Source organism: Hemibagrus wyckioides, linkage group LG14, assembly GCF_019097595.1.
Source record: "Hemibagrus wyckioides isolate EC202008001 linkage group LG14, SWU_Hwy_1.0, whole genome shotgun sequence".
In the NCBI taxonomy this organism is placed as follows: Eukaryota; Metazoa; Chordata; class Actinopteri; order Siluriformes; family Bagridae; genus Hemibagrus; species Hemibagrus wyckioides.
Window position 1 is genome coordinate 16,554,258 of NC_080723.1, and position 27,327 is coordinate 16,581,584.

The window sequence follows — 27,327 nt, forward strand, 5'->3', positions numbered from 1 at the left end:
CCCTTCCACTATTCTGGGAAGGCCTTCCCCAAGATTTTTGGATTTGGCAGTGGGGAGTTTAGCAACAGGAGTATTGGTGAGGTCAGGGACTGAAGGAATGGTTCAGATTTAATGTTCTTAATTTGCTTTGAAGACAGGGGTATTGTCATGCTGGAACAATCATTGGGCCTCTTAGTTCCAGTGAAGGGAAATCTTAATTCTACAAGATAGAAAGATACTTTTGATCAGAGCTTTGTGATTACAGTTTGAGGAAGAATATATGGTTGTGATGGTCAATGTCCACCTACTACAAATCTGAATAAAGTATCAATCAAAATATTGGAAACATGCATCAAAGTAACACAATGTAAATGTAGCCCAAGATATTTAGGTTGAATATGAGGTATCTTGATATGAGTGGTTTTCTAGAAATAGAAAAAAAAAAAAAACTCCTGGGTGAAATTTTGAAGTATGTCAAAATCGAATCCCCTGAACAATTCTTACGGGGACTTGTGAAGAAGTCGAGGACTGAAGATTGAAGCAGGTAATGTTAACTCGTCAAAAAAATGAAGTTGCATATTGACATTGATGTTGTGTGTCTCTGATATTGTATTAATATTTGAGCTGTTGAATTTGATTTGAGTCTGTAAAAAAAACTGTCTCGTGTTAAAATCTTGAGGAAGCGACGCAACGGTGAATTCTAGGTGAATGAAAATAACGCTCATGCTCTTCCACGGAGTGAAAGCTGGAGGGGCTGGCATGATTCAGATGTGACAATCTGGAAGATGACAGGAAGTCCCATAGCCTCATTGCAATCTCCCACACCACATGTCATAGTTTTATAGCCTGCAACTAACAAAAAAAAAAAAACAGCCTTCACAACAGTATCAGAAATACAAGCAGTGAATGTAAATTGGACAGACTGGTGTACTGCTGTCAGTCTTAAAGGAATTAAATCACCTTTTTTTTTTTTACCCTTAGGCCGAAACCTAAGACAACAGATAATCATTAGCTATCAACCACAAGGCGAGAACAACCGGTGATAATATCAAGTGATCGCAAAGATCACAAAAAGATTCTCTAGAACTGTTCAAGATCTCTGTGAATGTAAAACTGCAGCTGATGATCAGCTTGAAGCACTTTATAGATTTAAGCTAACATAAACAGCAGCTTTAATAATCAGTAGAACTTGGTACGAACCATCACCTATTGACCATGAACTACACTTATATCCCCAGACTCTTCCTGCACATCCCTGTAGTTAATCATACTTATTTATATTCTTTCCTACTAACACTATTCGGTGAAGCTTGAGCTACCTCAACATCATATATAATTCATATATATATATACATGCTTAAGCTTCACTTTAATGCTAGTTAGAAAACATGAACCAACTTGACAGGATTTTTTTTTTACCAATAATGCTACAAACATGGCTATCATTAGCTAAGCTATAAAGATTTCTGAGGGGATTTTAAAACATAAATGTCCATAATCTTTACCCTGAGGATAAGCTACAGTACCAGCTGCTAAAACACTGGACAGAACTGGAGAACTGTTTTCCAGGTTCTTTATTACATGAGTAAAATAACCAAGAAATATTTGGGATTTTCCGATTACTTTTACTTTTCTCTTATTTCTTAAAACCAGCTGCTAAACGGAAACTCTTCCCTTTTTACTAATACTTTTTAAAATATAAGCTTTTATAGTGTTCTCTAATATTATTAGTCAACTAGTTAACATGAGCAAATCTGACAAGATTTCTTAGGGGATTTTAAAATGAAAATATTCCTAGTCTTCTCGGATTATGCCAGTCAGCGAAGTGAACCTGACAGGGTTTCCGATGGGGATTTTAAGACATACGCAATCATATCCTTCACTGATGTATAATTGCTAACATGACAGGATTTTTGAGGGGATTTTAAAATATGGTCGTCATTACAAAATGCTAGTCAGCTAGTTAACCTGGACTAATCTAGCTGGATATCTCTGGCAGTATTGGCGAGGGGATTTTAAGATTTACTTTCCATACTCACTGAAAATGCTAGTCAGTTTGTTAACATAAGCAAATCTGGCAGGATACCAAGGAGGATTTTGCAATACATTGTCCAAACTCTTCAATGAAAATGCCAGTCAGCTAGTTAAAATGAGCTAGTCTGGCAGGATTTCTGAGGAGATTTTGTGATATACTGCCCATACTTTTCAATGAAAATGCTAGTCAGCTAGTTAAAATGAGCTAATCTGGCAGGATTTCTGAGGAGGTTTTGTGATATACTGCCCATACTCTTCAATGAAAATGCTAGTCAGCTAGTTAAAATGAGCTAATATGGCAGGATGCCTCAGGGGAGTTTTAAAATGTAAACATCTGTAGTCTTCTCTGATAAATCAGCTTACTAACGTAAGCTAAGTTGACAGGATTTCTGAGGGGATTCATAATATTCACAGATATTGCTAGTCAGATGGCTACCAGTGAACCTGACCGAGTTTCTGATGAGATTTTGAGACACGGACAGTCATAATCTTCACTGATATACATGAGCTAACCTGACAGGATTTCTGAGGGGATTTTAAGACATAATGTCCATAAGCTTCACTTAATGCTAATCAGCTGGTTAACTATGCAAGCAATTTCCAATGTGAGCTAGCTGTACATCATCTTTTCTCAGTTTGATTTTGCCTGAAACAGACACAGGCTGAGATGTGAAGACCAAATTGGCTTATCAATTCTCTCTGTATAATGCATGCAACCTCAGACGCTACAAAGTACAGCAGGTAGAGCTTCAGGCCACGAAACTCCTTCCTGATGTTTTTTTTTTTGACAGCTGTTTCTTGATGACGTGATTCATTTATGCAGTTTGATCTGAGACTTGTAGTCAATAACAGCAACAGAAATACATCCAGGATTTGAATCACTTCAATGCACAGTCATGGGGTGAAACATGTCCTTTGGTTAGAATTGATTTGTTTCAGCAAACACTCTCTTGGAATTCTCGCTAGGGAATTTGTCCAGCGCATTAAAACTTAACCAGGTTTTGGCAACATGATCTGCTAGTATTTGTAGATATATGGTCGTTGGAATAGATTCTACCAATGGCAACAAACTTGAAAGACTTGAAAGGTTGAGGAGTTGTCTTTCTCCCATCTGGAACAAATTGTCCTTGCTTAAATTGTTGTTTCCTTGCTTAAAGACTATTGTGCCCACATAAAGGTGCTGGAAAAGGCATTCATGTTGTTTGTATAGCCCTCAAACCTCACAATCATCATTTCTTACCTCAGAATCATTATTAGAGAACTTCTGAAGTCTAATATATATCTAACTTTTCAAACTGCAAGGCAAAATCACTATGCCATCTTGTGGGCCTAGATTGTTGTTGAGTCAAGCTCTATCAAGAGCTTCTTCCGATAGTTTACGTGATTGCTCATAACCATTGGGTCACTCATGGAACCATTTTCAATCTCATTCAGAGTGGCACTTTTGATGAAATGGTTTGGATACTTGGGCCTTCATTTCTTCCTCGGTTTCCTTTTTCTTCTCAAGTGACAGCAGTCTATTCTCGTTTAGTGGCAAATGGGGCAGAACGTTATTACTGTGGAGTGCTTTGCAGTTTCATTACTTGAACTTAAGTTCACATTCTCCCCCTCAGCATCAGCGTTACTGTAAGCTATCTCCCCCCGTTATATGGCGTCTTTATGACTTTCCAGCTAGATGGATCACTTTAATTGGACGGAGCTTTGCAGATTGTGTTTGTAAATCTCCTCCATCTGAGGGTTGAGATGAAGCAGCAAAGTTCAGCCTGACTTTAGATATTGGATCAATCAGGAGCACTTCTCCTTTCTCTTTTTCTTCCAGAGGCTCTGATTTGCAATTCAATTTGCATGGCTTCATGACAATGGAAAGTTATACAAAGTTACTTTGGCCATTTGCCCTCTGACCTCTCTAAGCCAAGTTGTAGACTGTGATTCTTAATACTAGGCTTGTGATACATTACAGATAAAATCCTACAGCTTATTAAGCTTAAGGCAAACACACAATGTAAATTGCAGTGGGGAAAAACACAAAGCAAAGAATTATCTCTCCCTGCAAGAACTAACCTGTTTCTTCAGATGGAAAAATGGCAGAAAAAAAAATCTGTAAACACAAAACTATACCTAGAACTTTTTTTTTTTTACATTGGAACACACACACACACACACACACAAACACAGGAGTATATTAAGGCTATGAATCAAAACAGCCACTGCAATAAAAAAGACAGATTAAATCTCTTAGATAAAATATAAACCTGAAATCATTTACAGTAAAGCAGGTTTTCAAATAGACCTCCACAGACAAACCATTTTTTGAGTAATATACTCCCAGTTCAGTGATTTATCTACCACGCTATTTGTTCTCAGCTGTCAGGAGTTTGAGAAATTCAGCAAATACAGTGAGTCAGGAGCCTGAACTGGAGTTTTCAAATTTTCATTTATTAGGCACACACAGAAGATCAATACAGAAACCTGGCCATCAGTCAGACTAACATTTACACACACGCTTTTAAAAGGTGTGTGTGAGAGAGAAAGAATTAGGCTGATATGAGGGAGACTGTCTTTGAAGTTTTTATAATGTGTTCTTGTAATTTTATGATGTGAAATTTAAAAGAAGGTCATGGCACAGCATCTTAGATTTTACATCATCAGCTCCCTCACCTTTACATCATCAGCTCCTTCATCTTTACATCATCAGCTCCTTCACCTTTACATCATCAGCTCCTTCATCTTTACATCACCTCCCTCACCTTTACATCATCACCTCCCTCACCTTTACATCATCAGCTCCCTCACCTTTACATCGTCATCTCCCTTACCTTTACATCATCAGCTCCTTCACCCTTACATCATCATCTCCCTCACCTTTACATCGTCATCTCCCTCACCTTTACATCATCAGCTCCTTCACCCTTACATCATCATCTCCCTTACCTTTACATCATCAGCTCCCTCATCTTTACATCATCACCTCCCTCACCTTTACATCGTCATCTCCCTCACCTTTACATCATCACCTCCCTCACCTTTACATCGTCATCTCCCTCACCTTTACATCGTCATCTCCCTCACCTTTACATCGTCATCTCCCTCACCTTTACATCATCACCTCCCTCACCTTTACATCATCATCTCCCTTACCTTTACATCATCACCTCCCTCACCTTTACATCATCACCTCCCTCACCTTTACATCGTCATCTCCCTCACCTTTTCATCGTCATCTCCCTGACCTTTACATTGTCATCTCCCTCACCTTTACATCATCAGCTCCTTCACCTTTACATCATCATCTCCCTCACCTTTACATCATCAGCTCCCTCACCTTTACATCATCATCTCCCTTACCTTTACATCATCTCCCTCACCTTTACATCATCAGCTCCTTCACCTTTACATCATCATCTCCTTCACCTTTACATCATCAGCTCCTTCATCTTTACATCACCTCCCTCACCTTTACATCATCACCTCCCTCAACTTTACATCATCAGCTCCCTCACCTTTACATCATCACCTCCCTCACCTTTACATCATCACCTCCCTCACCTTTACATCGTCATCTCCCTCACCTTTACATCATCAGCTCCCTCACCTTTACATCGTCATCTCCCTCACCTTTACATCGTCATCTCCCTCACCTTTACATCATCAGCTCCTTCACCCTTACATCATCATCTCCCTTACCTTTACATCATCAGCTCCCTCATCTTTACATCATCACCTCCCTCACCTTTACATCGTCATCTCCCTCACCTTTACATCATCACCTCCCTCACCTTTACATCGTCATCTCCCTCACCTTTACATCATCAGCTCCCTCATCTTTACATCATCACCTCCCTCACCTTTACATCGTCATCTCCCTCACCTTTACATCATCACCTCCCTCACCTTTACATCATCAGCTCCCTCACCTTTACATCGTCATCTCCCTCACCTTTACATCATCAGCTCCTTCACCCTTACATCATCATCTCCCTTACCTTTACATCATCAGCTCCCTCATCTTTACATCATCACCTCCCTCACCTTTACATCGTCATCTCCCTCACCTTTACATCATCACCTCCCTCACCTTTACATCGTCATCTCCCTCACCTTTACATCGTTATCTCCCTCACCTTTACATCATCACCTCCCTCACCTTTACATCATCACCTCCCTCACCTTTACATCGTCATCTCCCTCACCTTTACATCGTCATCTCCCTGACCTTTACATCATCATCTCCCTTACCTTTACATCATCACCTCCCTCACCTTTACATCGTCATGTCCCTCACCTTTACATCGTCATCTCCCTCACCTTTACATCGTCATCTCCCTCACCTTTACATTGTCATCTCCCTCACCTTTACATCGTCATCTCCATCACCTTTACATTGTCATCTCCCTCACCTTAACATCATCACCTCCCTCACCTTTACATCATCACCTCCCTCACCTTTACATCGTCATCTCCCTCACCTTTACATCGTCATCTCCCTCACCTTTACATCATCATCTCCCTCACCTTTACATCATCATCTCCCTTACCTTTACATCATCACCTCCCTCACCTTTACATCGTCATGTCCCTCACCTTTACATCGTCATCTCCCTCACCTTTACATCGTCATCTCCCTCACCTTTACATTGTCATCTCCCTCACCTTTACATCGTCATCTCCATCACCTTTACATTGTCATCTCCCTCACCTTAACATCATCAGCTCCTTCACCTTTACATCATCATCTCCCTCACCTTTACATCATCAGCTCCTTCACCTTTACATCATCATCTCCCTTACCTTTACATCATCTCCCTCACCTTTACATCATCAGCTCCTTCACCTTTACATCATCATCTCCCTTACCTTTACATCATCAGCTCCTTCACCTTTACATCATCATCTCCCTTACCTTTACATCATCAGCTCCCTCACCTTTACATCATCATCTCCCTTACCTTTACATCATCAGCTCTTTCACCTTTACATCATCATCTCCCTCACCTTTACATCATCAGCTCCTTCACCTTTACATCATCATCTCCCTCACCTTTACATCATCAGCTCCTTCACCTTTACATCATCATCTCCCTTACCTTTACATCGTCATCTCCCTCACCTTTACATCGTCATCTCCCTCACCTTTACATTGTCATCTCCCTCACCTTTACATCATCATCTCCCTCACCTTTACATCATCATCTCCCTCACCTTTACATCATCAGCTCCTTCACCTTTACATCATCATCTCCCTTACCTTTACATCATCATCTCCCTCACCTTTACATCATCAGCTCCTTCACCTTTACATCATCATCTCCCTTACCTTTACATCGTCATCTCCCTCACCTTTACATCGTCATCTCCCTCACCTTTACATTGTCATCTCCCTCACCTTTACATCATCATCTCCCTCACCTTTACATCATCAGCTCCTTCACCTTTACATCATCATCTCCCTCACCTTTACATCATCAGCTCCTTCACCTTTACATCATCATCTCCCTTACCTTTACATCATCTCCCTCACCTTTACATCATCAGCTCCTTCACCTTTACATCATCAGCTCCTTCACCTTTACATCATCATCTCCCTCACCTTTACATCATCAGCTCCTTCACCTTTACATCATCATCTCCCTCACCTTTACATCATCAGCTCCTTCACCTTTACATCATCATCTCCCTTACCTTTACATCATCTCCCTCACCTTTACATCATCAGCTCCCTCACCTTTACATCATCAGCTCCTTCACCTTTACATCATCATCTCCCTTACCTTTACATCATCTCCCTCACCTTTACATCATCAGCTCCTTCACCTTTACATCATCATCTCCCTTACCTTTACATCATCTCCCTCACCTTTACATCATCATCTCCCTCACCTTTACATCATCAGCTCCTTCACCTTTACATCATCATCTCCCTTACCTTTACATCATCTCCCTCACCTTTACATCATCAGCTCCTTCACCTTTACATCATCATCTCCCTTACCTTTACATCATCAGCTCCCTCACCTTTACATCATCATCTCCCTCACCTTTACATCATCTCCCTGACCTTTACATCATCATCTCCCTTACCTTTACATCATCAGCTCCTTCACCTTTACATCGTCATCTCCCTCACCTTGACATCATCATCTCCCTTACCTTTACATCATCTCCCTCACCTTTACATCATCAGCTCCTTCACCTTTACATCATCATCTCCCTTACCTTTACATCATCAGCTCCTTCACCTTTACATCATCATCTCCCTTACCTTTACATCATCATCTCCCTCACCTTTACATCATCAGCTCCTTCACCTTTACATCATCATCTCCCTTACCTTTACATCATCTCCCTCACCTTTACATCATCATCTCCCTCACCTTTACATCATCAGCTCCTTCACCTTTACATCATCATCTCCCTTACCTTTACATCATCTCCCTCACCTTTACATCATCAGCTCCTTCACCTTTACATCATCAGCTCCTTCACCTTTACATCATCATCTCCCTTACCTTTACATCATCAGCTCCCTCACCTTTACATCATCAGCTCCTTCACCTTTACATCATCATCTCCCTTACCTTTACATCATCTCCCTCACCTTTACATCATCAGCTCCTTCACCTTTACATCATCAGCTCCTTCACCTTTACATCATCATCTCCCTTACCTTTACATCATCAGCTCCCTCACCTTTACATCATCATCTCCCTCACCTTTACATCATCAGCTCCTTCACCTTTACATCATCATCTCCCTTACCTTTACATCATCAGCTCCTTCACCTTTACATCGTCATCTCCCTCACCTTGACATCATCATCTCCCTGACCTTTACATCATCAGCTCCTTCACCTTTACATCGTCATCTCCCTCACCTTGACATCATCATCTCCCTCACCTTTACGTCGTCATCTCCCTGACCTTTACATCATCAGCTCCTTCACCTTTACATCATCAGCTCCTTCACCTTTACATCGTCATCTCCCTCACCTTGTCATCATCATCTCCCTCACCTTTACATCATCTCCCTGACCTTTACATCATCAGCTCCTTCACCTTTACATCATCAGCTCCTTCACCTTTACATCATCAGCTCCTTCACCTTTACATCATCATCTCCCTGACCTTTACATCATCATCTCCCTTACCTTTACATCATCAGCTCCTTCACCTTTACATCATCAGCTCCTTCACCTTTACATCATCAGCTCCCTCACCTTTACATCATCAGCTCCTTCACCTTTACATCATCAGCTCCTTCACCTTTACATCATCATCTCCTTCACCTTTACATCATCATCTCCTTCACCTTTACATCATCAGCTCCCTCACCTTAACATCATCAGCTCCTTCACCTTTACATCATCATCTCCTTCACCTTTACATCATCATCTCCCTCACCTTTACATCATCAGCTCCTTCACCTTTACATCATCAGCTCCTTCACCTTTACATCATCTTCCTCACCTTTACATCATCATCTCCTTCACCTTTACAACATCATCTCCCTCACCTTTACATCATCATCTCCCTCACCTTTACATCATCAGCTCCTTCACCTTTACATCATCAGCTCCTTCACCTTTACATCATCATCTCCCTCACCTTTACATCATCAGCTCCTTCACCTTTACATCATCATCTCCTTCACCTTTACATCATCATCTCCTTCACCTTTACATCATCAGCTCCTTCACCTTAACATCATCAGCTCCTTCACCTTTACATCATCATCTCCCTCACCTTTACATCATCATCTCCTTCACCTTTACATCATCATCTCCCTCACCTTTACATCATCATCTCCTTCACCTTTACAACATCATCTCCCTCACCTTTACATCATCATCTCCCTCACCTTTACATCATCAGCTCCTTCACCTTTACATCATCATCTCCTTCACCTTTACATCATCAGCTCCCTCACCTTAACATCAGTAGCTCCCTCATCTTCACATCATCAGCTCATGAAATGCTAAGATTAAAATTAAATTGCTAAGAGAAAACAAAAAAGGTGTTCCCTATTTAATGTATATTGTTCCATATTTAATATTTCCCGTCATATACACGCATTAACAGTAAACACTGTCTTGTCTTCTAGCTGTTACTGAGTCTCATTGTGATTACAACAAATTTACATAATTTATTATCGCTGAACAGTTTTCCCTGTGTACTCTTGTTATTGTCTGTTATCACTTCTGTAGGCTTAGTAAACATGAGCTGTAAGGAAATTTAGAGGACGCTTCAGGCTCACTGTTTTCATGCTTGCACTAACAGGCATGTTTCATGTAATTTAACCTGTAACAACCTTCAAAGCCATAACACGGCGACTGAAACTAATAGAATTATTACTCGCCTCCCCTTTCCTCTTCCAACGTTGTTTCTCATTGCACGTCTCCATTCATCTTACTTTGTTTTCTCCGTCAGTCTGTCCTCTCTTCACCCCTCCTCTTCTCCTGCCAAGGCTCTCACTCAGAATGCAGAAAAACAGCTTTCTACCACGTCCTTCATTTTCCTGTTTACCCTTCACATTCTCTCTCTCTCTCTCTCTCTCTCTCTCTCTCTCTCTCTCTCTCTCTGGCAGTTATGCAGAAAGAGAGATTACTTTGGTCATGTAAATGCAGGGCTGAAAGATGTCATGCAGAGAATGCTAACACAATTAGCTGTAGGACAGCTTAATCAAACCTTCCAAATCAGACCTAGCATAGCCTGGTCTGAACTAAAGGAGAAACAGGAAGTTTACCCTAAAGGACACATACACATTACGTCTTCTCTTGCACATGAAAATAATGAAGAGCCAAATAAATCTCTGCCTGAAGCTTATATATGAGAGTGACAGCATTTTCCCCACTGTTGCTACTGAAGTGAAGTTCATGTTGACTGTTAATAGCACTATAGATAGCTACTAGAGTCCCTCAGTGTCCAAACCAAGGCCAAACAGAAAACACTTAACATCAAACACCAAAAAGCTCAATTCATGGCAATTATACAGTGTTTAATTACAATAACCAATGGGAAACATACTTATCTATATTACGAGACCATTAATAAGCAGTGCAGTAAAAAAAATTACATGGACTGATTTATTCATGAATGCGAACGATTCCTGATTTTTATCAGGCTCTTTTCACAGTTGCTGATTCTGATTATTTTTTATAGACAAACACTAAATCTATTTGGGAATGTAATGTTTAGCTATCTTTAGTGAGCTCAGCAGGCCAGTCTCCATCCTGTCTTGGCCCTGCTGTGAAGCCTTCATACATTTACATATGTAACAAATTACCATAAGCGTCTAGCTAAACCTCAGAGCCCCAGAGCTTTGAAGGGTTATGATTGAAAGAACTGAAAATTATACAGTAAGAGTCAGATGGGTCATGAGTCAGGATTTTTCTTACTTAGGTGAACAAAATTTGTTCATCTCATGCCTCAGAGACTAACTAACTGATTTCTTGTGTTGTCTTCCAACCCTAGGAATATCACATTTAAACCAGTTAAAAACAAACAAACAAGCAAATAAATAAATAAATAATTGCCTATGTACTTTTAATATAGGTTTGGGAAGTACACACACAGACACACACATAGGGTTCAATTAAGGTACAACAACCATCTTTCTTTTAACACTAATCATTATTAAAGTTAATTATCAGGTTATTAAGAGCGAATATAGACCCTTGAATATAAAATAACAAAGGAAAGTGCGTAACAGAGCTAGTTTTCTTTTATCGCTCCTCCAGATAAGTGACAAAGGGATGGAAGGGTGAAGGAGGAGTCCTTGAAGAAACATCTATCAAAAAACAACAGATCAATCCTTGACAAAAACAGAATGGCAACGAGAGAGAATAGAGATACGTGCTAAATGCGTTATCCGTCATGTTCATAAAAATATAAGCGGTTGTTTCTTATCATTTGGGGTCCTTAAGTGACAAATTATTTAGGGCCCCACCACCTACACCAATCATTATTTTACATGGAAGAATGAACAGAATTAATACTTCATAATATCTTCTCTCATCCAAGATAATGAAGTTATTTAAATGAAGGGATTTCTGTACTGTATATTCTGCTTGTATATATTTTTTTATATTTTAATGTTCAGACAAACAAGATTGTCAAGATTGTCCTCAAGCACCAAAATGCTGCTACAAAATGTTAAACTTATGTAAAGACTAATGATAAAACCTATGATTAAAAAAATGGTTTTAATTCAAGTTTAATTTAGCTTAATATGTATCTGTACATTCAATTGGTTCTAATGCTGATCATTTACAGCACCTGAAAAATTCCCATTAGACCATAAGGCTCATTAGCATAGTTTCAGGTCTGAACATCATGTATCCATTGATTATGTCTGAGTTGCTATAGTTTAGGAAAGAATTGTAGGTGATTGATGTTTCAACCACTTGAGTGGTTGATCTTTAAAATCAACAAGCCACTGTTATCGTAGTACAGAGCTAGAAACTTAATGTGTCTTAGCCTATCACTTCTTAACCTAGGTACGAGCTAGCTAGCTACAGTGGACTGAAAAATTCTACACATACCTGTTAATGTGATCAACCACATAAACATTTTAGGGAAATAAAAGGATAAAAATTTACAACAACCTGACCTGACTGTGTTAGACACACCCCTTAGCTAGTATTTTGTTAAACACCCTTTGCTTGTAATGTATCACTGATTTTTGGGGGTAAGAATCTACCTATTTAGCACATCTTGATTCAGTCATTTCTAGCACAGCCTTCTTTAAGTCATTCCACAGGTTTTTTGTTAGGATTTAGACATAGGCTCAAACCAGACCATTCCAAAACATTGATCCTCTTCTAGATTGGTATTTGGAGCTATTGCTCTATCTTGACTGGAGCCCCAGTCTCAGCTGAAAAGAAGCAGCCCCATTGCATGATGCTGCCACCACCATGATTCACCATGGGAATAAGCTGTCTTGGTCTTTATAAACATCAGACCAAAACATATTTAGACAAACTTCAGGTAGTCTTCGAAATGGTTTCCATCTAGCCAAGCCATAGCCCAGACATGTAGAGTGGACCCTCGTCATACGAATTTAATTCTTTCTGGAGTCAAGTTCTTAAGGCGAAAATTTGTATCGCAAAAGAAATAATGTAAATGCAGATAATCCGTTCCAGCCACCCAAAAATATTACCAATATTACCAGTTTTCAACACTCTAATCATATTTTTGCAAGCATTCCATGTCAAGGGTCCTCACAGGAAGTCGTGCCAACAAACTTGTGCTAAAAATTGAACAGACCACACACCACCACCAACCTGTCAAAAAACGCATGAAAAATCACATAGCTTTTGAACGCATGCCAAAGGCAACATGGGTATCGTGGGTTGACTCTTTTGTTGACTGAAAAAAAATTGTAAAATTGGTGGGCTTCACTTGGCTTTCCACTGACGCAAACAAGTTTTGAATGGATGTACGTGCAACTGAACCAAGCCAGTGTTTGGTTCAGTTCATTCATATGCTGAAAATAGTTCATATGCTGATGCAAATTTCTTGCAAAATTTAAATTCTTAAGGCAAAAATTTTTTAGGGAGGGCATTTGTGTTCTGAGGTTCCACTGTAATTAATACAAGACATTGTTGTCTCCCTCACATACAAGGAGTGGCCAGAATTTTTCTACAGCTTTTAGCAGTCTCCCTGATCATTTTTGTCCTTTTGTCAATTTTGGAAGGACGTCCTGTTCTTGGTGTATTCACTCTGGCACCTTTACAGTGTTCCATGGTAAATCGAATGTTTTGGAAATTCTTTTATACACCTCTCCTGATTAATACCTTTTGAAAAGGAAGCTCTCAAGCATATTTTGTAAGCTCCTTACTGACCATGGCTTCAGCAGTCTGATGAAACCCGGACAATGTCAAGAAAAAGAAACTTACAGAAACTGCTACTCTTTATTTTGTGTTACTCATGATCATATTATCAGTGTCAGGTGTATGATAACGGCCTTTGTACTTGAGTTTGAATGTGATTTACACACTCATACAACCAGGTTACTGTCTCTTTTCTTGCCTACAATGTCTCATTGATTTCATATAAACCTTTTTTATGTTTTTTTTCCACCTCAGGTATGTATAAACACTTCATGACTGCCATTACTATTTTAGTTGCATCAGTTATATGATTTAGTTTTGTTGTAAATTGCAGCTTCTGATCCTTTTCATGCCATAAGTAACCCCCTGTGACTGCCTCGTACACAGATATTTCAACCAAATGATAATAATAATAGTTAAATGTGCATTTATTGTATCTATAAGAAAATCTGTGGGTGCTGGAGAAAATCAAACAGCAACAGCCTTACTACAAGCTTATACCAAATATATAATAATATATACTATTAGATATTATATTATAGACAAATTACAGTTGTTGTTAGTCACTTACACACACTTCAAATTCCCCAAACACATTTCTACACAAAAATTCAAGGATGTATCTAAAATACACAAATACATTTCTTTAGTACGTCATATTTCTGACCCTACAGTGAGTGTGTAAACTGCAGTGTGTGTATTCTACTGTACATCAAACACTGGAAACACACATGTAATGAGTTATTCTCTAGTGTATATGTTTATTATATATGATAGTATTTAATGAGACTGGGGAAATAAACTGATCAAAGATGGAATCTCTTATGGAATCTCTAAGAAGTGCTAAAGAATATGATTACTTTTGATCTACTTCTGATTTAATAGGAACTTTAATCCTTTAAACTCTCAGGCTCCATTAGTGGGTCGAGACTTTTCTCACACATGTAACTACATATGTTTTTTCACTAGTTTCACTGTACTTACTGAATAATTCAGAGCACTACTGAATAACATGCTTCAATATGAATAACTGAATAATAATTAAGGTATAAAATATCACCATGCTGTAAGAAGAAAATAATCAACAGGTGGGGTGGTGTGATGCAATGTGCCCTGATCACTTTACCAGCAATTACAATACATTTCAAGTATTGGAACATCCACAAAACAAGCTAGTTCCCATCATCGCTTATGTTATAGCAGCTAGAAACTCATTTCAATCACTTGCCCCTCTTTTTTTCCTTTCTTTTTTTCTTTAACCCTTTACTGTCCTGTGTGACCGTTTGGTAGAGTCATTATATTTCATTAACAAATTTTTTTTTAACTTAACCCAAGACGATTGGGCAGCCGTTTGATAGAGACCTATAATTTAAATAATTATGGGGTCTGTTTAAAAAAAAAAACAGTTATATATTGTTGTTATTATTAACCAAATTAAATAAATAATGCAAAGTAAGAATTTTTCCATTGCTTTGCATTAAGGCAAAAAACACATCTTGTAATATTACACAACAAACACAAAACCACCACCATGAAACCTTTCCCATAGTGGAAACTTTAAGGGTAACAAAATAGAGATTCCTTCCATAAAGCTTGAACAAGTTGTCTCTGCAGAAAAACTGAAGTCACTAATTATGAGGGATGTGGTAGATTAGTGATTAAGGTGTTGGACTACTGATCAAAATGTTGCTGACACTGCTGAGACCTTGAGCATATATTATATTATATATATATTATATACACTACCAGTCAAAAGTTTGGACACACCTTCTAATTCCATGGTCTTTCCTGATGTTTATTTCTTTCTACATTGTAAAACAATGCTGAAGGCGGCCGAAATACACAATAATGTCGTTTGAACAGTTGATATTGAGATATGTCTGCTACTGATGCTCTGTAAAGCCTTCATCACGGCTCTAATCTGAGGTGCTGTTCATTGGTGATTTCTGAGGCTGGTAACTCTAAATGAACTTCTCCTCTGCAGCAGAGGTAAGTTTTGGTCTTGCTTTACTGGGATGGTCTTCATGTGAGCCAGTTTCATCATGGTGCTTGATGGGTTTTGCAAATGCACTTGACAATACTGTTCTTGCAAGAACTATTCCAGAACACCTGACCTTCGTGTCTTAAAATAACAACTGACTGTTTTTTGTTGTCATTACATATGGATTACTTAAGTCCATGTGTGTTATTTCATAGTTTTGAAATCTCCAGTATTGTTCTAGAATGTAGAAAATAAATGCCTAAACAAAAAACACTGAATTAAAAGGTGTGTCCAGACTTTTGACTGGTAGTGACAATCATTAATTCAACAATCAGACAATCATTAAATCAACAAGAATAAAATATGAAAATTCCTCGATTCCACACTACTCCAACTCCCAATAACTCGAGTATGAGAGTTGTACTGTAGAATGGAATTTTCATATTGTATTCTTGCTGATTTAATGATAGGTAATGGTGTGTTATTTAAAAAAAAAAAATAGCGGTTGAATCGGTAAAAGCTGATTTTTGTAATAAGTCTAGATCACTTTTGGGTCTGTTATTCATGGATGGTAGTGTGAAAAAGGCTTTTTTTGATACTTGACTTTTTAATTAGTTTATGTAAGACAGATTGTGGTCCATGATTACCCAACAGTGTTAATAAATTCTATAATCCAATTACAAAAGCAGAACAAAGACAAAGCCACGGGGAATTCTCTGACAAATTATGTAGTACAATTCACAATGTGTGTGTAGTTCTTCAGGACAGTGTAAGTGTGTGAGCGTGTAATGATGAGATTCAGAAGGTGTGATATTTTCTGAAGTGCGTTTCCGCTCCGCTCTGGATTCAGGAAGGATGTGGATTTGAACAAGAGAGAGAGAGAGAGAGAGCGCAATAATAACAAGCAAGTGGCAAAGTGTGATCCCTCAGGAGGAGTGTAACACAACGCATAGACATGAGAAACCATTGCACATTGTTTATCTTTGCATTGATTATCACACACACACACACCTACATCACTTGAATCATACACATGACACAATCATAATATAAACATTTTGTGCCTTATAGGTTATATGAGCTCTAATAATCAGTGATATAATATTTTCATATTACCAGAAATGGCCAAAAGTAGTCTAAATGTTAATGTAGTATTTTTAAAATATATACTGTACAGTGTGTTCATTTGGTTAGCATGCTTTATGACATAACCTCAGTTGACAACATGCCATTTTCCACACGTATGCTGTATATTAAAAATCACATATATAGTACAGGATTTTATGATAAATGCTGTAAATATTCAGTGATGATGTCATAGACTTGTCAGTGATGTGATGAGCCATGAACATGTCATAGTCACATATCTCACTGATCATTTATGTACACTAAATAAAATTTAAAGACGTAGTGAAATTCAACATGTCATATATTGTAAATACACTCCTTTTCATGCATGCACTCCTTTTTGCCATTTGGCAGAGTCCCTTATCTAGATCGATTTACTAATTGGTCTAAACAGTAGCTCTGACAGTAGGTCCAGCTCCAAAGCAAATCGAATCCTTCTAATACATTATAATTCCACTAGTAATACATTTCAGAGATGCTGATAATGACTGGAGTCTCTTGTGTAAATGCTTGTAACACTCAAAGATAAATCTGTTCTATAAAGTGAAGTCTTCCAATATAGGAAAGTCTTCAGGAAAGAAAACGTTAGATTTTTCAATTTCTCAGTATTTCGGTTTCCCGTGTATTTGGTCTTAAATTCAGGAGAAAAAAGAGGCGGTCATGAGGGAACGACTATTATAGCTGATAAGATAACAGGAACTCATTTCACATTATTGCAGATTTTTCACACCATGACATGTAACTCTAAAAGGATAACAAGTATGATTTATTATTCTTTAATAAATACTAGGATACGTATCAGTGTTTTTTATTAGTTTGCATTGTTTATTTCAGATTGTATCTGGTGTAAGTTAGCAGTAGAAGAAGCTTCAAGTGAAGAAAACTTCAAATCTAATGTATCTGTTATGTTATGACCACCTCCCTAATATTGTGTTGGTCGTCCTTTTGCTGCCAAAACAGCCCTGACCCGTCATGCACTGTGTATTCTGACACCGTTCTATCAGAACCAGCATTAACTTCTTCAGCAATTTGAGCAACAGTAGCTCGTCTGTTGGATCGGATCACACGGACCAGCTTTCTCTCCCCACGTGCATCAGTGAGACTCGTCCACCCATGACCCTGTCGCTGGGTCACCACTGTTCCTTCCTTGGACCAGTTTTAATAGATACTGACCACTGCAGACTGGGAACACCACCACAAGAGCTGCAGTTTTGGAGATGCCCTAATCCAGAGGTCTAGCCATCACAATTTGGCCCTTGTCAAACTCGCTCAAATCCTTACGCTTGTCCATTTTTCCTGCTTCTAACACATCAACTTTGAGAAAAAAATTTCACTTGCTGCCCACTAATAGGTGCCATGATGAGAAGATAATGAGTGTTATTCACTTCACCTGTCTGTGCTCATAATGTTATGGCTGATCGGTTTTCAGGTTTAAAGGGTTAACAGTATGTACTGATATCAGAAAATAATCAGCTTTGTGTTGGGCTGCATAACATCACACCATCTATTATATTCCTATAGCAGCACACGGTTGATTCCTTACCTTTATTGCTTTATTTTTGAAACATGACAGCTGTAATAATATTAAAAAGGCTATCTATTAACGAAAAAAAACCCAACAAGCTGGATTATATGATAGCTCTAATGACATATTTAGAACACATTATTTTATTTATATATGAATGAGCTGCTGTAATGTGCGTGTTATGTAGTAATTAGAAAATATTAGTGTGACATTTATGCAAAATGTGCCATGGCAATTACTTATTATGATAATATGACACTTGATATATTGTTGGAAATAAACAGTTATGGCAAAGCAAGCCAGTGCATGGCATTCTATATTACTATATTTATTATTGTTACTCTTGTTGTTGTCGCTGATGTTATTATTATGACACACAAGGTCTAAAAGAGTTCCTGATCACCACTAGTGACCTCGGAAATTCTAAAGTTTAAAGATTACTAATATGTTATTCATTTGCCTAAGAAAACTTGACAATTTTAATCAAGATATTGTGTAAAGCCACATGAAATGTGTATTTGGGAATCCTTTATCATATTAATGCAGTCAGTGTCATACTGTTTCCCATCAAATGAGCAACTGCCAAGTCAAACTCCACATAATTAAATCTCACTCTGATTCTGATCAAACAGAGGATAGTTCTCTCTTCACAATGTGTGAAAATTATTCTAACATTTTCTAATATAATGTGTTTATTACACACACCATTATCTTTTATTATTATTTTTCTGCTCATTTTAATTTACACAGCATTTGAGGAATATCTCTCAGCCTCACACTGCCCCTTGAAATCAATATTACACATAGTATACTGCCACTGTAGTCTGTCTGTGTGTGTGTGTGTGTGTGTGTGTGTGTGTGTGTGTGTGTGTGAAACTGTATCCTCTGTGTCCTCTGTGCTGACTCCTTGCCCTGTCCTGCCCAGAGTATTGTAAATAATAGAGCTTGATCCTATTGATCACCTCCTCTTCTCTGTGACTTTTTAATTAACCTTCACACACAAGGTCACTCTGAAAGTAAACACACACACACACACACACACACACACACAGCCATAATAAATTTAGTTAGTATTGGGTTTAACCCTTTCTGCTCCAGGGATACTGTATCATGACTGACCCTGCAAACTGACCCCAACTTCCTAACAAGCAGGGATGTAAAAATAAGGAAGCAAATAATTTCACTGCACTGTAATATCTACGTGACAAATATGCCCAAACATATAAGGTGTTTACATATAAATAAAATGAAAATTGGACTATTTATTTTAGGCTCAAGCAAATAGCACATGATTTTGCATGTCAGTATAGTCATTTGGTTCTAATTCCTCATTACACATAAATTTTGATCATGGTGCATGGTGAATAAATACATATGGTCCTGATAGCCAGGACCAGGAATCTGAGGTGAATCTGGACAGTCACAGAATGAAATATCACTTGGTCTTTTTCCAATCTCCAACTGTCAAGTTTCCTGAGACTCCTGTTTTTGGCTGGCAGCAGTGCTACCTGGTGTGGTTTTCTGCTTCCGTAGCTTGTCTCCTTCAAGATTTTGAATAGAGGAGTTAAAATAGAGGTTCTGGTGTGGATTAGTTAGAAGGCTTGTGTAAAAAGCTTCCGAGTGGAGCAGCAGAAAAGCATTGTACTAGTATGCTGAAAGTACTTTTACATTTACAGCATTTTGGCAGATGCCTTTTTTTGATTTTATACAGCTGGTCATTTATTGTTGGGGATTGGGGGCTCAGGATGGCAACTTGGCAGCAGGGATTTGGGCAAATGACCTTTTGATCCATAATCCAATGACCTAACCACTGAGCTACCACTACCTCCTATCCCTTCCACAAAAAAAGCATAGCCAATTCTGCTCCGTTGGCTTTTATCCAGGGAAGGCAATGACATCACTGAGATCCAAACTAATGATCTCCTGGCATTAATACAGAAATCTGTACTGGAAGCCAAGAAAGCAAGCAAAATTGGCTATGTTCTCTGGATGCTAGGGCTGGCATACTCTCCCTCACTCTTTTGTCATTCATACAACACAGCCATACGTAGTCATTTGTAAGATTGTGTACGTGGAAGAGGGTGGATAGCGCTTTCCTCCGATTGTGTTGCACTGCTTGGTGCAGTTGGCTGGATTCACGTGTCTCAGAGACATCCCATGTTGGCATTTGTTGTACAATAGAAAAGAACTGGGTGTTGGGTGGGAACTGGCAGGTGGCTGAATTCAGGAGAGGATATAAGAAAAAGCTTGTATGTGACTAAAGGATGCTTCTTTAGTGCCGCCATGACAAATCGGCTTTAAGTCAGTTGGTATAAGTTGTGTTTGTACTTATTCGTTGTTGCAGATAAAATAATGAAGTGTTTAGTTAGCCTAGTTATTTTAAAGTGGGGTGATATAAATAGTGAGCATGCACAAACCCAGGGTGTAAGAAATGGAACAGGAATTAAGGCCACACTTGAAGTCAGAGAAATCTGACTGAGTCTGGGAGTGGTCTCATAAATAATAGGAGTATACACACATCTGTTAACTAAAAGCCCTCTCCGGTGCCGAATTTTGGATGCCATACCCCATTTACACCACCCCACCCATGTTAGTGCATTGCATTAATTCATGACCATGAAAATGGCAAGAACATGTAATTGCTTGGCACTAGATCAATACCGTAACCAACAAATTATGCTGGATCAGCACAATAGCATAGTCGATAGATTTATGTTGGCGTTTGGTCCAACAGTGACCCCTTGTGGGACCACTAGGAGCTCACACACACACAGAGACACTCACTCACCTAGAGAGAGAGAGAGTCAGCAGAAGCAAGCTTTAAGGAAGCAGTACAGAACAAAAGTGTGTGTGTGTGTGTGTGTGTGTAAGAGAGAGTGTTTGTGTCCCTTGTCTTGTGCATCACACGTCGATGATGCAAGCCACTGCAGTAGGGAACCGTGTCTGTCTCTAATTTGATTCAAGACGCAATATTTGGGCCTGTGACAAGAAGTCAACATCATGCCCTCCACTGTCTTTCCACCTGCCTGTCTGTCGCCCTGCATTTCCTGTCAGCTGAAAAAGTCATAACTGTGATCTTGTTTCCTTCCTTTCTTATCTCTCTGTCACATACACAAGGTTCTGACTAGAACAAAATCACAAACTCAAACCACCGAGTCCACACTCACTTCGCAGAACTGACACCAGCCATCAGAATAATTAACACTCTGACCTTCAGCTTAAATCTGTTCTTCTTGTCTGATATTGACTCTGACATGAACGCCAGTGAAAATGTGTGACTTGTAACAACAATAGCTCTTTAAAGTGAATGCAATTCATCCATTTTTTAACATTATATATTTAAAAAACACTGACTGACATGAATAAATATGAATACAGTATGTTTGTGTTTATGAATATATGTAGATGTATAAGTATTATACAGCATATACAGTAAATAAGTGCATACATTGTCCACATTTCTGCTGCAAGAACCCAGAGCTCTGCATTTCCATGTGTCATTTAAATCAAATATTATATAAAGAGCTGTGAATGAACTCTTTTTACCCAAAAACAAATGGGATTTGTCCCAGTTTTGTTGTGTCCATGCTCAGCACTGAACCCTCCACAGTGATGCTTATATGAAAGTAGAAACTCAGAGCTTTAATAACCTGCAGTTTTTCATAAGAATTATGTTTTACCTAGCCTATTATAGGCAATATATTCATAGAAAATATTTTTTTTTCCACACTAATGTTTATATCTTCAAAGTAAATTTTGATATCAAAACCAATTTCTGATCTCTGAGATGTTTGTTTGCAAGAATCTAAAATTTTATCTTCACTAAAATTCCGTGTAAGGTTATCCCAACAGAAATAAAAACACCAACAGTGTCCTGACTCATTTTCTATCTGACTTCTAGCGATAAAAAAAAAAATCCATTTGTTTATACAAACAGAAAATGTCCTATAAGTCGATTTCCATTTCGCCCGGCCGAACGGAACTGCAGTGTACTGGTAAAAAGGGCAAACAAATGATACCCACAAGTGTGTAAACACTCTAGGGCTGAGTGGTGAAGTATTTTATAATGTGAAAAATATAACTTTTCTTTGGATGGTATGGATCTTTTCATATACTAATGCGGGTATCAGAGCGCTATTTTATAGATTCTATTATGTCAATCTGGAAAGCAGTCAATATAAGCTATTGATAGTATATTCACCTTCACATTTGATGTGAATTTGATTATTGTCGTATTAGTATAAATGATCTGCCTGCATTTTTTTATTCCAGATTTTTTTCCTCTTATTTCTATCTCACTGTTTTTTTTTTTTTTTTAGAATTTGCTTTAAACGGGTTTAAAAAGGTTGGTCAGCATTTTAGTAATCTGAAGAATACGCTCAGGAATTCAACTTTAACACCTGCATAAAATATGAAAGATTTTTCTTGCATAAATATTAAAGTAACTTTCAAAGTTGCCTAAGTTGCCAAAAAAGAAATACAGTGCTTTATGTGCTACAACAATGACACTCATTCTCTCTCTCTCTCTCTCTCTCTCTCTCTCCCTAAGGAGAATTGTCCTCAACAGTAATTTGTCCCTTCTCGGTCTCCAGGTACACACATAACTTTATATTTGTCAATTTTAGCCCTAACAAGCTCCCACTGTTTTTCCATTTACACTTTCAGTGGGGAAAAGAAGTGTTTGTATCTTGGTGTGTGTGTGTGTGTGTGTGTGTGTGTGTGTGTGCACCTGTACTATTTCACACAGTGTTCATTCTGTAGCTTGATAGAGCTAATGTTCTGCAAATCTCACTCACAGACACTTGCATATTTTAAGCTGTTATTAAAACTTGAGTTCCCAATTCCCAAAATTAATGAATTCATTGATAAACACAAATAAAAAACACAAAACTTTAAAAAAAAAAAAATCATACAAATCATCTTTAAAGAAATCATCCTGTGAGATGTAGTGTGTGTGTGTGTGTGTGTGTTAGAAATAAATATTGAAGACATTAGTGAGAACACACTACATCGCATGAGTCCCATTAAATATAATAACATCATTATATATAGACATCCATTATATATAGACTCACTAAGAGTCTCCTAGACTCTCCCTTCTGACCAAAGCTCAGTCACAGTTCAGCTCATCCCTTAAAGCCATTACAAGGCATTGAGGCAGCGAGTGAATGAGATTTCAGAGTCACAGTCAGACAGCAGGATAATTAGACAGCTAAGTGCTGAATGTGAGAATCATTTTCAGTGTTAAGAACAAATCATTATGATTTAAAACTTCGGCGTAAATGTGAGAGGAATCCGAGACGACGCTAAAAATGACGCTGAAAAACAGAAATTAAAACAAACACTAGCAGTGAGTACTTTTCTAAATCTGAAACAAGAAACAGTAACAAATAAGTTCCATTTTAAACAAGAACTGAAAGATAAACTGACCCATTGTGTAATGTTTATATACATATCAATCAGCCGTAAGAGTAAAACCATCTCTCTAATATTGAGTAGGTTGAAAATGTGCTGCTGAAACAGCCCTGACCCTTTAAGGATTGGACTCCTCAAGACCTCTGAAGGCTTGCTGTGGTATCTGGCACCAAGACATTAACAGCAGATCCTTTAAGTTGTGAAGTGTAGCCTCAGTTGTTCAGACTTGTTTGTCTGGCACATCCCACAGAGGCTTGATCAGATTGAGAGCTGGGGAATCTGGAGGCCAAATCAACACCTTGAAATCTTGGCCATGTTCCACAAACATTTCCTGGACAGTGTTTGCAGTGTGGCAGGACGAACTATCCTGCTGAAAGAAGCCATTGACATTATGGAAGATGGCTGCCATGAATACTTATGCTGCAACAATGTTTAGGTAGGTGGTGTATCAAAGTAATATGCATGTAAATGCCCAGTTTCTCAGAGTATCACACTGACTTCACTGGATTGCCTTCTTCCCACGCACATTCTTCACAAGATGTGATTCATCAGACCAGGTCACCATCTTGCATTGGTCCATGCTCCAGTTCTAATGCTCACATGCTCATTGTAGGTGTTTCTTGCAGTGGACAGGGCTCAGCATGGGCACTCTGATCACTCTGCAGCTACACAACTCTATACATTTTCAGCTATTTGTGCTACAGTAGCTCTTCTCTGGAATCGGTCCAGATGGACTAGCCTTCGCTTCCCATGTGCATCACTGAGTCTTGGGTGTCCATGATGCTCTCACTGGTTCACCAGTTGTCCATCATTTGGACCACTATTGGTAGGTAATAACCACTGTGTATCAGGAATGCCCTACAAGACCTTTTGTAGACTCTCTGATACAATCATCTAGCCATCACAGTTTATCTTTAGTCAAAGTAGCTCAGATCCTTACACTTACACTTATATATCAGTTTATGTTTACAGTAGGGTCCATTGATCATTGAAGCATTATTTAAAATTATTTTGTTTTGCATTCTTTTATAATTTAATTTAATGATTTTCATTACAAATTATATTATTGACAACAACATGAGTGAAAAATAGAACTTTTGAAATATTTACATGAAGTTCCTCAGTATGTGATACACTATATTGCCAAAAGTATTCGCTCACCTGCCTTGACTCGCATATGAACTTAAGTGACATCCCATTCCTAATCCATAGGGTTCAATATGACGTCAGTCCACCCTTTGCAGCTATAACAGCTTCAACTCTTCTGGGAAGGCTGTCCACAAGGTTTAGGAGTGTGTTTATGGGAATTTTTGACCATTCTTCCAGAAGCGCATTTGTGAGGTCACACACTGATGTTGGACGAGAAGACCTGGCTCTCAGTCTCCGCTCTAATTCATCCCAAAGGTGTTCTATCGGGTTGAGGTCAGGACTCTGTGCAGGCCAGTCAAGTTCCTCCACACCAGACTCTGTCATCCATGTCTTTATGGACCTTGCTTTGTGCACTGGTGCACAGTCATGTTGGAAGAGGAAGGGGCCAGCTCCAAACTGTTCCCACAAAGTTGGGAGCATGGAATTGTCCAAAATGTCTTGGTATGCTGAAGCATTCAGAGTTCCTTTCACTGGAACTAAGGGGCCAAGCCCAGCTCCTGAAAAACAACCCCACACCATAATCCCCCCTCCACCAAACTTTACACTTGGCACAATGCAGTCAGACAAGTACCGTTCTCCTGGCAACCGCCAAACCCAGACTCATCCATCAGATTGCCAGATGAAGAAGCGCGATTCGTCACTCCAGAGAACGCGTCTCCACTGCTCTAGAGTCCAGTGGCGGCGTGCTTTACACCACTGCATCTGACGCTTTGCATTGCACTTGGTGATGTATGGCTTGGATGCAGCTGCTCGGCCATGGAAACCCATTCCATGAAGCTCTCTGCGCACTGTTCTTGAGCTAATCTGAAGGCCACATGAAGTTTGGAGGACTGTACCGATTGACTCTGCAGAAAGTTGGCGACCTCTTCGCACTATGCGCCTCAGCATCCGCTGACCCCGCTCCGTCAGTTTACGTGGCCTACCACTTCGTGGCTGAGTTGCTGTCGTTCCCAAACACTTCCATGTTCTTATAATACAGCTGACAGTTGACTGTGGAATATTTAGGAGCGAGGAAATTTCACGACTGGATTTGTTGCACAGGTGGCATCCTATCACAGTTCCACGCTGGAATTCACTGAGCTCCTGAGAGCGACCCATTCTTTCACAAATGTTTGTAAAAACAGTCTGCATGCCTAGGTGCTTGATTTTATACACCTGTGGCCATGGAAGTGATTGGAACACCTGATTCTGATTATTTGGATGGGTGAGCGAATACTTTTGGCTATATAGTGTACGTCCCCTTTTTTGCTTCAAAGACAGTGTGTACTCGAGCTGGCATGAGCTCCATTTTAGACCAGATCCATCCATATTGAACATTTCCTTTCTTGTTGTAAATATTTCAACATTTCACTGTTATGACACTTTAATGCTAGAGCTTCAGATTTACATATTGCTCTTTTTTTACACCATGTAAAAGGTGTTAAAATACACTTAAACTCTCTGATTCAGTCAGGCTCTTTAATGGCGCCTCACACACTGTGTAGTACAGACAGCTTGTCTTTGTGAGAGTGGGCTATTAAATCTATAAGCAATTAATCCCTGTGGACTTCTTTCTTTTGCACAGAAGAAAAATCAGGCTGTTGTTTAGTGTCAAACCCGTGATAATAGTAACCGTGGGAACAGGGTCAAAGAGCTAGTGGGAACACAGCAGGCTGCATGTCAAAGCTGTTAACAGGCTAACAAGGGAATTACAAACTGATGAGTTAGTTTTATTCACACCTCATGAAAACAAAATGTAAAGTAAAAAGAAAAGAGAGAGAGAGAGAGAGAGAGAATGCTCAGTGATCACCCTCGTCATCTAAGTGCTAATGGTCCTGCAAAAACTATGAACTTACTAAATAACAGCTCAGGAATGTCAGGACAGATCGTCTACACAGAACTGAGCATCAAGCGACTAGTGTGTGTGTGTGTATGTGTGTGTGTGTGTGAGAGAGAGAGAGAGAGAGAGAGAGAGGGATGACACACTTTAATTATAGCCTGCACATGGCTTGACCATTAACAGAAGTCATAACCTTAACACTAAGATGCATCCAAACTTCATTCTGAGATCTGAAATTGTATTTTTTCGATACAGTTAAAGCACACCTACAAACATACACACATAATATACACAAATCCAAGAAATCTGACTTATCAGACATATTTGCCTTATCATGTCTCAGCCTAAGCTGGTCATTACTGGAAAAAAAAAACAAAAAAAAACATTCAGCCAATCAGCAAATCAAACAATCATATCACATTGAGATGTCAGTAATGAAACCCAGAAAAAAAAACACATTCTGTCAGAAG

At 38.9% G+C, this 27,327-nt stretch overlaps 1 long non-coding RNA gene across 1 annotated transcript in view; it reads right to left on the reverse strand.

Moving 5' to 3' along the window:
- Positions 1–24,118, reverse strand: part of LOC131364865 (uncharacterized) — a 63,180-nt gene extending 39,062 nt beyond the window's left edge. The window contains exon 1 of the long non-coding RNA XR_009206535.1: positions 24,005–24,118. This is a non-coding gene — a long non-coding RNA (uncharacterized LOC131364865). The remainder of the gene's footprint in view (positions 1–24,004) is intronic.
- Positions 24,119–27,327: the final 3,209 nt, after the last annotated feature.